The sequence below is a fragment of the Balaenoptera physalus genome (assembly GCF_965194825.1).
Source record: "Balaenoptera physalus genome assembly, contig: HAP1_SCAFFOLD_1563, whole genome shotgun sequence".
Taxonomy (NCBI): domain Eukaryota; kingdom Metazoa; phylum Chordata; class Mammalia; order Artiodactyla; family Balaenopteridae; genus Balaenoptera; species Balaenoptera physalus.
In genome coordinates this window covers 115,825-131,634 of record NW_028125233.1, presented here as the reverse complement: position 1 = coordinate 131,634, position 15,810 = coordinate 115,825, and positions in this window count along the sequence as shown.

Below are 15,810 nucleotides of genomic sequence, written 5' to 3'. Positions count from 1 at the left end.
AACACACACTGGTGGCCTTTAAGACTCTGCGTGCTCTAGAATCCTCTCTGCTTCTCTAGCCCCATCTTGTGCCACGTTTGCCCTCACTTTCTATGCTTCAGATACACTGAATTAACCTTAGTTCTCACTCATCTGACAGAAGTCAGTTGAGAAATTATTTTTCACTGTGATTCCTAGCATTAAGGAATTTGATGATCAGGTTTTGTATGAGGACTAAAACTAAACTGGGAAGTGGAAGAATTGCGTTTCAACTGTTTCAGTCAACACGCATGTATTAATGATACCTAAGTATTGAACACCGGGCTAGGTTTCATGAGGGATACAGAAGTTCTGGCCATCTCTGGTTTTGGGTATCCCTTATTTGTTGAGACCTTTGCGTTGTTTGGTTGCCTTTTGTCTGTTTTCCAGATGGGAAAACAGGAACAAGGGAAGTATAGGTTATTACTAGGTGGGGTTGAACAAGTGGAGCAGCAAACTGCAAAGCAGAAAGAAGAGGGACGTACTATAGAGGGATGTGATTTCCATTTTCAAGGCGCCTGCGTCCTGTGCAGGGAGACAGCCTAACATAAAATGTGCCTAACAAAAGATCTATTGACTTCTTACTAAAAATCTCCAGTTCATATAACCCAGGGGTTTATACCTTCTCCTTTAAAAGTTCTATTCCTGGGACTTCCCTGGTGGTCCAGTGGTGAAGACTCTGCGCTTCCAATGCAGCAGGCGTGGGTTCAATCCCTGGTTGGGGAGCTAAGATCCCACATGCTGCGCAGCCAAAGAAATTTTTTTCAAAAGTTATACTCCTGTGTTGTTGAATTTAGTGGTTTAGATTTTGTTTGAATGTTAAGAAGATTTCAGTTTATTTACCAGGAACAAACAAAACATAATGTAAAAATAGTTTCCCAGAAACGATTTCCATCGTTCTCTTCTTCCCTTTCTCCCGCAGACTGACTGGTGTTTCATCTTGACAAGGTCTCTGAAGTTCTCTGTCATTCCATAGGAAAGCGGTCTGGCTTGGAGGTTGCAATCCCAGGGAATTTTTCATCAGCGGGGAGGTCTCCATCACTACAGAGGAATCAAGGGAGAAGTCAGTCCCGGGTAAGTGAGATGCTCCCCCTAAACACCAACACAGCAGTCGTGTACCTTTCAAGGGGTTCAGGGGCAAGATGGGCAAGGCATTTCTACTAACTCTTCTTAAGGATCATGGACAGTGTGCCCTATGCTACGAGGTAAGCGGTGACTGTTGTAATTCTTACTGGTGATCATTTCATGTCACTGATCCTTGGCTCTCTTTGTATCTCATAGGACTGTTGTTAAGTCCAATACAAAATGAGTCTTCTTTTTAAAAAACTGAAATGTTTTACAAAGCCTAGCATTCTCATAGAGAGTCCTTTGAATTCTCCCCACTTTCCCGAGAGGCTAAGAACACTTCACACCATGAACTAGGAGAGGGGGTAGAGCCCTTTCTGATGAAATATAGAAACAAAGACAGAGTCTTAGCCTGCTTGCTCTCTGGACAGGATCTCGGACCACAAGGTCTTAAATCCTGGTATAAATGACGGAAGTGAGGACAGTTCAACTGGCACTCTCATAACAAGAGTTCTGAAACACCTTCCAAAGAGACTGTAGCAGTAGACGAGGGAAGGGAGTGCTACAGTGTGGTAGTACAGGGGGAATGCTCGGCTACAGCAGTGAAAAATGTGGTACCTATTGGTGTGCTCTCGGGGTTCTTGTACATGTAGCATAGATGACCTTTACAGTGTCCCTCCCACCTTCCCACCTGCATTAGGTGTTCTGTTTTTTTGTTTGTTTTTTTTTTTTTAATTTACGTTTATTGATTGATTGATTGATTGAACTTATTTATTCTACGTATTTATTTTTTTGGCTGCACTGGGTCCTCATTGGTGTGCACGGGCTTTCTCTAGTTGCGGCTAGCGGGGTCTACTCTTGGTTGCGGTGTGCGGGCTTCTCATCGCGGTGGCCTCTCTTGTTGCGGAGCATGGGCTGTAGGCGCGTGGGCTTCGGTAGTTGCGGCTCACGGGCTCTGGAATGCAGGCTCAGTCGTTGTGGCACATGCGCTTAGTTGCTGCACGGCATGTGGGATCTTCGCAGACCGGGGCTCGAAGCCGTGTCCCCTGCATTGGCAGGCGCCACCAGGGAAGCCCTAGCTGTTCTTACATAGAGTCTAAAAACAGAGAGCACTGAGAGAAGGTAGTGGTTATTAAAGGCTCAGGATCTAAATTCTACCTGTCTCTACACCCCTTCCCAGCTGTCGATTTGACCCCGTTTGTGAATGCCGACCTCATTCTTCAACTTGCTCTGCCGTTTGTATACTCACCTTGAAAACTTGTTTCTGTGATGCGTTGAGCAGACACAGGGTGGCAGATTGCAGAGGTGGAAGCTGGTGGTCGGATATTTGCGGGCTGAATCTCCTTCAGTCCCATTCCCATTTCTGGTTGCGCAGAGGCCCTACTTCCTGTGTATGACGCGGAGCCATAGGATTGCGGGCAGGAGCCAAGTTCTCCATACAGTGAAGACCCCAGTGTGCCTTGGTTATAGTAATATACCTGGCTTCCTTCCTGGTAGGGAAGTGACAGGCGGCTATGCCCCTGATTTGTTCGTGGGCCTCCTGATACAGCAGTTCCCTTGGCTCTGGCCCTGTCGTCAGCTGCCCCTAGGAGGACTCTGAGCCCTAGCCACTTCTCTGGTAGATTTGCCTATTCCCCCACTATAATCACACCTGAATAAGGCAACTCAAACCTTTCAGAGATGTGTCGTGAACCTCTTGTTTTCTGAAATACCTATCTGGTGGTTGTGAGACTTAAGGCCAACCTCCCCGAGAGACTTTGTTTCTATTTCTCCTAGTAAACCTAGACTCATCTCCTGTCACCTTCAACTCTACTCCAATTGTGTTCTTTCAACCCAGACCCCTGACCCTGCTTTTTACTTCTGCCATTTCATCCTCACTCCTGCTTCCTTTCCTAAATCCATACGTCTCTTTTGGCCTTCCTAGCCCTGGGCCAAGTTCCTTCCTCTTTCCTCAGTTTTTACCCCTTTCCTTCATTCTCCCATCCAACTTTCAGTCCTTCCTTTCTCACGCCCCAGTTAGCAGCATCTCAAAATTGGAAAGGTTTATTACTCATCTATTAATTCTATTCCATTTACTTATTCGGTTCTATACCTATCTTACCTATGTATGGAAGAACCGCTGGTAGCCAAGGTGGCAGCAAGAATCCTAGCAGCTGTCACCTGACGTATCCGTAGTAGTCAGCAATTTCCATTTCTTTGTCCCTCTGGGTGAAAAATTGCAGCTTCCCCGAAGAGGTGTATCTGGCAGCATTCTCCCGTTGTTGTTGAGCCCGCCTCTTCATGGCCTCTCGCTCTGGCCTCTGCTCTTGTTCGATGGGCTTTGACATGACTGGCTCAGGCACGTTGGGTTCCCTCCATGGAACTCGTTGCTTGCTGAAGTCTTGGAGTAGAAGTTGGGTTTGGAGCTTGGGTGGGGACTGGCGCTTAGTCACAGCAGGGGGAACAGGCTCGCGCTGGAGAGAAGCGCCAGATGAAGTTTTGTAGGGTGCAGGCCTAGGAGCAGCAGGCTGAGGGACACGAGGCTGGGTATGGTTGGTCCAAGCCGGTTGGGTTGGGTTGGCCACAGTTGGCTGAGCTGGTTTGGCGGGACCTGGCAAAGAGGCAGGAGCTGGCTGGGATGAATTGACTGCAGCAGGTTGAGCTGAGTCAGTAGAACCAGGCTGGGCACGGTAAGCCACAGCAGGCCGATGTGAGGCCAGAGACTGTGGCCTCCGAGGAGCGGGTCGAGCTTGAGGCTTGTCCCAGGCAGAAAAAGGCAGAGGTATCAACTTGACCTTCCCAGGAGGAGGCCGCTCACACTGGGATGGAGATGGACACTCTGTTTCAGCACTGCTGTCTGGTTTCTGGGCTTGGACTTGCGTTTTCTCAGGCCTCTTACCCTCACGTGGGGTATGCCGCCGTGGCTGGATCGCTGGGGGTGGCTGGGGGTCTTTGGGGTTGCTTGAATTTCCCAAGAGCCGACAGGAAGAGAGCCCAGTTTTCGTCTCATTCTTCTTCCCCAGCGCATGAAGAACCTTCACAGACTCCAGCATGCGCACGCCAAGGGAGGTTCGAGGCTTTTGAAAGCTCTCTTGGCGAAGCTCAGTTTGGTGTTCCTTTCGCTTCGTGTTGGGGATTGCTGGCTTGTCTTCTGCCTTGACTTTGTTCCCTGACTGCTTGTTCTCTTCAGCCTTGTTTCTTCCTCTGGTCCTTTTGGTCTTTTCCTGCCCATGGCTCTCAGTTTTGCTGATCTTTCCGGATGCAGCTTTCTGAGGTTTGCCTTGAGAGTGCTTGGCCGTGTTCGCAGGAGCCCTGTCACTGACTGCAGCAGTGCATATAACCGCTTCTCCCCCTAACAGGCACTCTGGATCCTTTGGCTGGATTTTGGCCTTGGGAGCACCACCGATAGGCTCAGAGGCTTTCTGTTTGTTCTTCCTGGGTTGATCAGAGGGAACCTTTACGACACTTGGCTTTTCCTGCACCTGATTCACCTTAATGGCTCTGGTGTCTTCAGCTTTGATCACGTTGGGACCTTGGGATCGATCAAGATCTTTCCAAGAATTAAAGAGCTGGGGAAGGTGAATATCCTCCGCCAGTGTAGTAATGTCTGCAAGACCACTGCTAGGTTCAGTCCCATTTTCAAGTGTCCCTAGGTCCTGACGACTCAGGCTGTTCTCTCCCAGATCAGCATTTTCAGAACCAGGCTGCTCCTCTTGGCTGAGGGGATCGGTGCAGGCCAGCGGCTGGGGAATATCAGGGATTCCCAAAGGGAGTAGTGGAGGATCTTGGTTTTCTATTGGGATCTGGTAGGCCTCCAGAGGCTTTGACAGCTTGGTTTTGATATCCTCCACGTTCTTACTCTCTGTTTGTCCCTGGCTTGGAGCTGGAGGCAGGGCCAGGAGACGCCTGGCACTCTGGACTGGAGCTGTCACTGAAATGTCCCCAAGTTCAGATGGTGGGTTACTCTCAAGTATGTGACTGTTTCTGCTACTGCAGGACTTGGGGAGTTCTTGAGTTTGTGTCACACAAAACGTCTGGCTTGGAGGTTGCAATCCCAGGGAATTTTTCATCACCAGGGAAGGCTCCATCACTACAAAGGGATCAAGGGAGAAGTCAGTCCCTGGTAAATGAGATGCTCCCCCTAAACACCAACACAGCAGTCGTGTACCTTTCAAGGGGTTCAGGGGCAAGATGGGCAAGGCATTTCTACTAACTCTTCTTAAGGATCATGGACAGTGCCCTATGCTACGAGGTAAGCGGTGACTGTTGTAATGCTTAACTGGTGATCATTTCATGTCACTGATCCTTGGCTCTCTTTGTATCTCATAGGACTGTTGTAAGTCCAATACAAAATGAGTCTTCTTTTTAAACAACTGAAATGTTTTACAAAGCCTAGCATTCTCATATAGAGTCCTTTCAATTCTCCCCACTTTCCCGAGAGGCTAAGAACACTTCACACCATGAACTAGGAGAGGGGGTAGAGCCCTTTCTGATGAAATACAGAAACAAAGACAGAGTCTTAGCCTGCTTGCTCTCTGGACAGGATCTCGGACCACAAGGTCTTAAATCCTGGTATAAATGACGGAAGTGAGGACACTTCAACTGGCACTCTCATAACAAGAGTTCTGAGACACCTTCCAAAGAGACTGTAGCAGTAGACGAGGGAAGGGAGTGCTACAGTGTGGTAGTACAGGGGGAATGCTCGGCTACAGCAGTGAAAAATGTGGTACCTATTGGTGTGCTCTCGGGGTTCTTGTACATGTAGCATAGATGACCTTTACAGTGTCCCTGCCACCTTCCCACCTGCATTAGGTGTTCTTTTTGTTTTTTTGTTTTTTTGTTTTTTTTTAATTTACGTTTATTTATTGATTGATTGTTTGAACTTATTTATTCTACGTATTTATTTTTTTGGCTGCACAGGGTCTTCATTGCTGTGCACGGGCTTTCTCTAGTTGCGGCTAGCGGGGTCTACTCTTGGTTGCGCTGTGCGGGCTTCTCTTGTTGCGGAGCATGCGCTCTAGGCGCGTGGGCTTCGGTAGTTGCGGCTCACGGGCTCTAGAATGCAGGCTCAGTCGTTGTGGCACATGGGCTTAGTTGCTCCACGGCATGTGGGATCTTCCCAGACCAGGGCTCGAACCCGTGTCCCCCGCATTGCATTGGCAGGTGGATTCTTAACCACGGCGCCACCAGGGAAGCCCTAGGTGTTCTTACATAGAGTCTAAAAACAGAGGGCACTGAGCGAAGGTAGTGGTTACTAAAGGCTCAGGATCTAAATTCTACCTGTCTCTACACCCCTTCCCAGCTGTCGATTTGACCCCATTTGTGAATGCCGACCTCATTCTTCAGCTTTCTCTGCCGTTTGTATACTCACCTTGAAAACTTGTTTCTGTGATGCGTTGAGCAGACACAGGGTGGCAGATTGCAGAGGTGGAAGCTGGTGGTCGGATATTTGTGGGCTGAATCTCCTTCAGTCCCATTCCCATTTCTGGTTGCGCAGAGGCCCTACTTCCTGTGTATGACGCGGAGCCATAGGATTGCGGGCAGGAGCCAAGTTCTCCATACAGTGAAGACCCCAGTGTGCCTTGGTTATAGTAATATACCTGGCTTCCTTCCTGGTAGGGAAGTGACAGGCGGCTATGCCCCTGATTTGGAATCTGAGATGGTGCTCCCTGAGCAAGCCTGGCAGAAAGTGATGGATATAGAGGGACCATGTTATTGGCGTCTGAAGTTTTATCATACTGGGCTGCCATAAACATGGAGGAAGCAGCTGGGTGCCGGTCAGTGAGTGCCAGAGTAAAGTCTCCGAGTGAAGAGGAATTCTTTTCAGTGCTTCCTGTGATGTCCCACTCAAGAACACCTGGATAGGAAGGAGCTGAAGTGGAGATCTGGCTGTGGTCAGTAACTCCAGATAACATAGTCGTGCTGGAATGTTGGTAAAGGTAGGCACTACCCATGAGTGTCTGGAAAGAGGTACCGGTAGCCGATGCCGAACTGACGGCAGGGGCAGAGACTCTGGAGAAGTTGCAGACACTTCGTGTTAGGGAAGTTGCATTGCTCACCACAGGAAGAGAATGCTGCAGAGAATTTAGAGTTCCAAGTAGAGATGGATTTTGGAAATTTTCTGTAAGAACAAGAGGGTCATGAAAAACTCAGGGAGGTTGAGAAATTCTCACTACGTTTGAGGAACAGCATTATCTTAAGGTTCTTGCTCTCAGGACACCTCTACTATCGACCCTTCCTGAGAAACCCAAAATCAGACAGTTAATGATGGCTGTAAGGACTGAGCAGTTTTCCACTCTTCTGTATTAACTGCCTGTGCTCCCATCTTGGGCACAGATGGGCAGAAGAGCCAAGTGGTATGGTTCAGACATTGTTCTCTAGGCTGGAAGCAACCTTCTCCCTGCCCTGTCTTTCCCTTCAGCCTGCACTCGTATTGACTTCTATGCTATTTCCTAGACTGGAAGCATTTTAGAACTAGGAGGCCCTTAGAGAACTTTCTCTTTTTTCAGTCTCATTTCACGAGTAAGGAAACTGAGGCTCAGAGAGGTCGGGTTGACTTGTTCAGGTTCTCTCATTATGTTAGTGTCATTACCAGGTTTCAGAACCTAAGTATCCTGACTTCCTTGCCAGGACTCCACTCTGAGCATGATAGTGCCAGAAAGCAGGAGAAATAGAACTTATAATATAAGCATTTTTTTTGTCCATTAGAAAACAGTACGGCCATTACCATTGTCATCTTCAGTGTCTCCCTTTGCTTGTGCAGTTCCCACGCTATTACCTAGAGTTGACGTATAGCTCAGTCCAACTGGTGAACTGAAAGAGTCATTTTTGCCCTCTTCAAGCCTGGTTTCTCATCCTACCTCAAAATGATTACCCGAAAGTGGATTTCTTAAGTGCTTTTGGAAAGAGAAAAGTTATCTGATTACTTCAGATTACTCATCTATAAAGTGGTTATAACACCACCACCAATAATAATAGCAGTAATAATTAATAGATGAATAAGCTGATCTATTGCGTATGATTTATATGGAGGAAGATACAATAAGTTCTAGAAAGACAAAGAAAAATCATGAAAAACATGTTACGTAACGAAAAAGAAATCCATAGATATTAATGAAAACTGGGGTATGTGGGCAAGTATCAAAGCCTAATGAATTTACTAACAAATGACATTCTGTACCATACATGCAATATTATGAAAGTGAATTTTGCCCACTCTATTTTAGTGAATACTATTAACCAAAAAACACGATGGAGGTGATAGAGGTGAATGAATTCCTAGCCAATGCATACAGACAGAGACGATAAATCAGTAAAAAATGCATAACAAGCAACAGAATGCAACAAATGTGAATGTATAGGTAGCCACAACATATATAGACAAGTATTTCAATGAAAACCGGTACAAAGCAGACAGCAAAATAGTAAGTGTAAAAGAGTTTCATTATTGTGCTCATTCATATTTTTACCCAGCAAGTAACAGGTATTAAGCCTAGGAGAAATATATCTTTCCATGAATATAACTCATATAATAAGCAGAAAGGAAGCTTAAAAAGTATCAAGAAGGTTTTTGTATTTATCCTAGAACTTAGAATCATCTTCCACATCCAAGAAGATGACATCCCAAGACCTCAAAAAACCATCATCCCTAGAATCCAATTAAAAAAGATTTTCAAATGTAAGAAAATCCAAAGGACTCCACAACATTGTTTTAGATAAACGTGGATGTTTGTGTTTTCTTTTTTTCTTTTGCCGCGCCGCGTGGCCCTGGCCGTGAAAGCACCGAGTCCTAAGCGCTGGACCGCCAGGGAATTCCCTAAATGGGGAATTAGAGATGTGGGGGCTTGACTTTTTCTTTTTCTTCTCCGGTAGCTAAGATCTACAAGCGAACGATGGCTGTTGATCAATGTGCTCTCTGTGTTAGGAAGGAAATAACTGTAAAAATTGAAAAGCAACCTTGCCTTAGAAGCTACATATCACACAAAGGAAATAGTCCTTCTGATTCAATGTAGAAGATATCATTTAAAATGTTTAATTGGTCAAATGTCTACCTAGTTTAAAAATTAGAAAGAATAGAACACTGAAAAGCAGCCCCCTAGATAACCACTTTGGTTTCTGGTTTCTAGGAAGCATCATTTCTAAAACATACTTCTAAAATGTTTCTATTCCAAACTGTCAAGTGCCAGCTGTATTCAGAGAGGCAATAAAAGAAGGAAAACGGAGTATGACTTTTCTGATAGGCTGCCCTTCCTGGTGATCCCCTGTTCTGGCCTTACTTTCCTTCTTAGTCTGTTAATGTAAGGATTTGCTACCATCAGCTTTGTTTTGCCCTGCTCTGAGCAGATTTCCCTCTGTGCTGTTTCTGCTTTAATTTAAAATCTTTGGCTCCCATCAACATTCCATGGCAAACTGCCTCTTTCTTGAGAGCTCCTCTATGCTTTCCCTCTTCATTCTTATATTTTTTTCCCATCTCTTGGTTCCTGTTGGCCTGTGCTAATGAAAACAATCCTAAACTTGCTTACGTTTGACTCTGTGCCTCCCTATATAGCCCAGTACTCTCCATCCTCTCTCCCTATTCTCTCTTTTCAACTAGTCGAAATACTAGTGGAGGGAGACCATTGGAGATGAAACATCTTGGTACATATCGCTAGTTTTCTGTGTCACCTGGCTTTTCTATGTTTCTGTTGAAACACTCTTTTGAGAAGTCTCTGATTTCATTTTCTACATGGGTACCCTTTAAGGCTCAATATTGGAAAAGAAGGGGATCAGAGTGATCAACCCAATGTGGTATCCTAACGTAACAGATAAGGAAAGCAGCAGGCTTTGTGAGGCAGTCAGTGATTTGTCCAAAGTCACACAGACAGTAAACGTCAAAGTCAAAACTGAAATTAGGTCTCCAGACTTGTAGTTCAATACTTTCCCTCATTATTCCACGCTATTTTGAATCTCCTCCTCAATTTAGGGGCAAAAGAAATCGAACGCAAAACTTTCCAAAGTTTCTTTTCTTACCTGACATGGTCAGAGAAGAGGAGACATCAACTGCAGGTACAAGGGATGAGGAGACAACACTAGAGGATGTCTGAGTGGCTGCAGCTGAACGGCGCACGTGTCCAGTACAAAGGTCACTGGTTACTGGTCCAAACGGCTCCACGGAAACCCCAAGACCTCTACCAAGTGGTAGTAGGTTTGGTAGGAGAGTGATGTCACAAAGCAGGCAGTTGAAAGGTATGAGCTAGCCAATAGGGAGGTCCGATCCCCAACAGGAGGGCGGGCTTGGGTGAAGAGAGCGTAGGAGAGCTAAAACAACCCCTCAATTTCTGAGCTCTGGGGAGGAAATCCTAGAAGACAGATTTACCTCCCCCAGGCTCTTCCATTAGGGAAATCATTGCAACATTTCTTACAGACGTTCATTAATATAATTAACTAACAGTTACTTATATTCTACAGAGTATTCTATTTTATGTATCATATACTTAGAGCTATATAGATCTTATTTAACTAGTATCCTTAGGAAGGAAAGAGCCATGTAGTTTGAACTATTACAGTTGTAACTTGGTTAAAGAGCAGGGTGAAGTTTGTTGAGTGTACCCTGTGGAGAATGTTGTGGTCCAAGGCTCTTCTCTTTTAGTTTCTTCTCCTTGACTCCTACCTTCCTTGGGCTGGGCTAGGCTGGGGGCCAGGTTGGACTTGCGACTTAACATTTCTCTTCCGCTTTCTTTTTTTTTTTTTTTTTTCTTCCATTATGGGCATTGCTTCTAGGACAAGCCTTGATCTTGCATTGGATGTTCCTTCCTGTCAACTTCCAGCAGCAGGAGTCTTCTTTTCAGTGCTTGATGCTTCACGAAATAGACTCTGCCCATTGGCAGCAAATACCAGAGAGCTAGGAGACAGAGCTGGTTGCAGACCTTTCCTCTTCCAGCCTTTGGTTGCAATTGTTTTGCCCATGATTTGCTAGCTCTAGTTCCTTGGGCCACACAGGTATCCTGCCATCCAGCTCTTTTTATATGTGAGAGACATTCTGAACACTGTCCCTCTTTCTTTGCACAGAAGTATATACAGTGTGGCAGTTACCGTAATCTCCTCCCCCTTGCAAACAGCCCCTCTAGAATCTCGGACCTCTAGGACTCTCTGTCTTGCATGCTTGGGTGCAAGGCCAAGCACAATGAAGAGGAGAATAATTAGAGAAAGAGGAGGACATTGGTGGAGAACTGGGAGCAGGTAAGGTGAAAGGGCACCGGAGAAAAGAGATGCATGTAGGTTTTTTGGTTTCTGTGGGAAACAAGTTGACACACTTGGGCCTCATTTTGTATTAACAGAACAGAGAGTTGTAGATATAAGTAGCTAGATCGTGCAGCAACTGCCATGAAGTCTGTACACTGAAGAGAACAGTCTCACATCTAGTTTTCATTTTGTTTTATGTCATATTACCTTATTTATAGCATTCACTGGTATGTTTGTAGAACGCAGATGTTTTCAAATGCTCTGGTTTTGTCTACATGGTTATTTCCTTGTCCTATTTGTAAGGAATCCAACATTGTAAGACATATTGCATGTTTTTCTCTTGACGATTGTTTACCTTGAAGCGTCATGAACTAACTTGAGCTGTTGGATTTTGTGGAGAAACTTTAAAAAGGGTCTGTGAAAAAGGCATTGTGGTGAGTCGCATTATGCACCCGAGCGTAAGGAGCAGATATCTGCCACCAGCCCAGCTTGGCCTGGATTGCCTCTGTGTTAGTTCCCCTGGTTAGTGCTTTTCTCCCTAACCACTCTTGTGACTGTGATAATGTGAGTTAAGGGCTGAGTTGCTAGTGATTTATGTGTGAGGTAGGCTGGTTTGAGGGAGGAAATCTATGGACCTAGTCATTTTCCTTGGTGGTAAGCTTTCAGGGGTGCAAAGATCGATCTTCCTGGGGACTTTTCTGGTACCAGGAAGATATCGCATAGATGGGACCTCCAAAGACACACATTTAATTTTTAGGCCTGTTGTTCCTATTATGGGATGTGAGTTTCTTCACTGATGGGGATGCTGCTTATCTGAGAAGAAACTGTGAAAGGTGGTGTAGTATAGAGGTGTGGCTTAAGCTTTTAAGTTTTCTTCAAGGTTTTTCCCCTAAGCTTCATACTTCAGACGGCCTACTTACATGAGACTAGTATGTGATGTCAGGCTAACAACTTCCTAAATACCTGCAAGCCAGATCAGTGTCTCTTTTCTCTATATTCCCATGGAAATCAAGGGTCCCGCCGAATTTTCCATCGAAACAGTTGATTTGTGCTGTCTCTAGGAATTCTACAGGGCGTACCGTTGCTTCCTAACCGGTGTCATTTGGGAGATCCACCTCTGTACGTTCAAATGATTAATTTTGAGACTCTGCTCATGTGTGCAGTAAACCCTTTAATTCCCTAAGACCTTCCTTTCCTCCATCTCATACCCCATGAAGCCCGCTTCAGTTTATCTCCTGAATTTCTTTGGAATCTGTCAGCTCTCCCTCAACATCCTAATACTGAACTTGCCTGTCTGTTGCGATTAGGTCCTAACTAGTGTCCATATATCTTGTTTCCCTCCAATCCATTCTTCACACAAGAAAGCTTCAAAGCAAGTTGGAACATTGCTCATAAACATCGCTCACAAACATTGTTTTGAGAATAGAAAACACACTGGTGGCCTTTAAGACTCTGCGTGCTCTAGAATCCTCTCTGCTTCTCTAGCCCCATCTTGTGCCACGTTTGCCCTCACTTTCTATGCTTCAGATACACTGAATTAACCTTAGTTCTCACTCATCTGACAGAAGTCAGTTGAGAAATTATTTTTCACTGTGATTCCTAGCATTAAGGAATTTGATGATCAGGTTTTGTATGAGGACTAAAACTAAACTGGGAAGTGGAAGAATTGCGTTTCAACTGTTTCAGTCAACACGCATGTATTAATGATACCTAAGTATTGAACACCGGGCTAGGTTTCATGAGGGATACAGAAGTTCTGGCCATCTCTGGTTTTGGGTATCCCTTATTTGTTGAGACCTTTGCGTTGTTTGGTTGCCTTTTGTCTGTTTTCCAGATGGGAAAACAGGAACAAGGGAAGTATAGGTTATTACTAGGTGGGGTTGAACAAGTGGAGCAGCAAACTGCAAAGCAGAAAGAAGAGGTACGTACTATAGAGGGATGTGATTTCCATTTTCAAGGCGCCTGCGTCCTGTGCAGGGAGACAGCCTAACATAAAATGTGCCTAACAAAAGATCTATTGACTTCTTACTAAAAATCTCCAGTTCATATAACCCAGGGGTTTATACCTTCTCCTTTAAAAGTTCTATTCCTGGGACTTCCCTGGTGGTCCAGTGGTGAAGACTCTGCGCTTCCAATGCAGCAGGCGTGGGTTCAATCCCTGGTTGGGGAGCTAAGATCCCACATGCTGCGCAGCCAAAGAAATTTTTTTCAAAAGTTATACTCCTGTGTTGTTGAATTTAGTGGTTTAGATTTTGTTTGAATGTTAAGAAGATTTCAGTTTATTTACCAGGAACAAACAAAACATAATGTAAAAATAGTTTCCCAGAAACGATTTCCATCGTTCTCTTCTTCCCTTTCTCCCGCAGACTGACTGGTGTTTCATCTTGACAAGTTCTCTGAAGTTCTCTGTCATTCCATAGGAAAGCGGTCTGGCTTGGAGGTTGCAATCCCAGGGAATTTTTCATCAGCGGGGAAGTCTCCATCACTACAGAGGAATCAAGGTTGAAGTCAGTCCCGGGTAAGTGAGATGCTCCCCCTAAACACCAACACAGCAGTCGTGTACCTTTCAAGGGGTTCAGGGGCAAGATGGGCAAGGCATTTCTACTAACTCTTCTTAAGGATCATGGACAGTGCCCTATGCTACGAGGTAAGCGGTGACTGTTGTAATTCTTACTGGTGATCATTTCATGTCACTGATCCTTGGCTCTCTTTGTATCTCATAGGACTGTTGTAAGTCCAATACAAAATGAGTCTTCTTTTTAAACAACTGAAATGTTTTACAAAGCCTAGCATTCTCATAGAGAGTCCTTTGAATTCTCCCCACTTTCCCGAGAGGCTAAGAACACTTCACACCATGAACTAGGAGAGGGGGTAGAGCCCTTTCTGATGAAATACAGAAACAAAGACAGAGTCTTAGCCTGCTTGCTCTCTGGACAGGATCTCGGACCACAAGGTCTTAAATCCTGGTATAAATGACGGAAGTGAGGACAGTTCAACTGGCACTCTCATAACAAGAGTTCTGAAACACCTTCCAAAGAGACTGTAGCAGTAGACGAGGGAAGGGAGTGCTACAGTGTGGTAGTACAGGGGGAATGCTCGGCTACAGCAGTGAAAAATGTGGTACCTATTGGTGTGCTCTTGGGGTTCTTGTACATGTAGCATAGATGACCTTTACAGTGTCCCTCCCACCTTCCCACCTGCATTAGGTGTTCTGTTTTTTTGTTTGTTTTTTTTTTTTAATTTACGTTTATTGATTGATTGATTGATTGAACTTATTTATTCTACGTATTTATTTTTTTGGCTGCACTGGGTCCTCATTGGTGTGCACGGGCTTTCTCTAGTTGCGGCTAGCGGGGTCTACTCTTGGTTGCGGTGTGCGGGCTTCTCATCGCGGTGGCCTCTCTTGTTGCGGAGCATGGGCTGTAGGCGCGTGGGCTTCGGTAGTTGCGGCTCACGGGCTCTGGAATGCAGGCTCAGTCGTTGTGGCACATGCGCTTAGTTGCTGCACGGCATGTGGGATCTTCGCAGACCGGGGCTCGAAGCCGTGTCCCCTGCATTGGCAGGCGCCACCAGGGAAGCCCTAGCTGTTCTTATATAGAGTCTAAAAACAGAGAGCACTGAGAGAAGGTAGTGGTTATTAAAGGCTCAGGATCTAAATTCTACCTGTCTCTACACCCCTTCCCAGCTGTCGATTTGACCCCGTTTGTGAATGCCGACCTCATTCTTCAACTTTCTCTGCCGTTTGTATACTCACCTTGAAAACTTGTTTCTGTGATGCGTTGAGCAGACACAGGGTGGCAGATTGCAGAGGTGGAAGCTGGTGGTCGGATATTTGCGGGCTGAATCTCCTTCAGTCCCATTCCCATTTCTGGTTGCGCAGAGGCCCTACTTCCTGTGTATGACGCGGAGCCATAGGATTGCGGGCAGGAGCCAAGTTCTCCATACAGTGAAGACCCCAGTGTGCCTTGGTTATAGTAATATACCTGGCTTCCTTCCTGGTAGGGAAGTGACAGGCGGCTATGCCCCTGATTTGTTCGTGGGCCTCCTGATACAGCAGTTCCCTTGGCTCTGGCCCTGTCGTCAGCTGCCCCTAGGAGGACTCTGAGCCCTAGCCACTTCTCTGGTAGATTTGCCTATTCCCCCACTATAATCACACCTGAATAAGGCAACTCAAACCTTTCAGAGATGTGTCGTGAACCTCTTGTTTTCTGAAATACCTATCTGGTGGTTGTGAGACTTAAGGCCAACCTCCCCGAGAGACTTTGTTTCTATTTCTCCTAGTAAACCTAGACTCATCTCCTGTCACCTTCAACTCTACTCCAATTGTGTTCTTTCAACCCAGACCCCTGACCCTGCTTTTTACTTCTGCCATTTCATCCTCACTCCTGCTTCCTTTCCTAAATCCATACGTCTCTTTTGGCCTTCCTAGCCCTGGGCCAAGTTCCTTCCTCTTTCCTCAGTTTTTACCCCTTTCCTTCATTCTCCCATCCAACTTTCAGTCCTTCCTTTCTCACGCCCCAGTTAGCA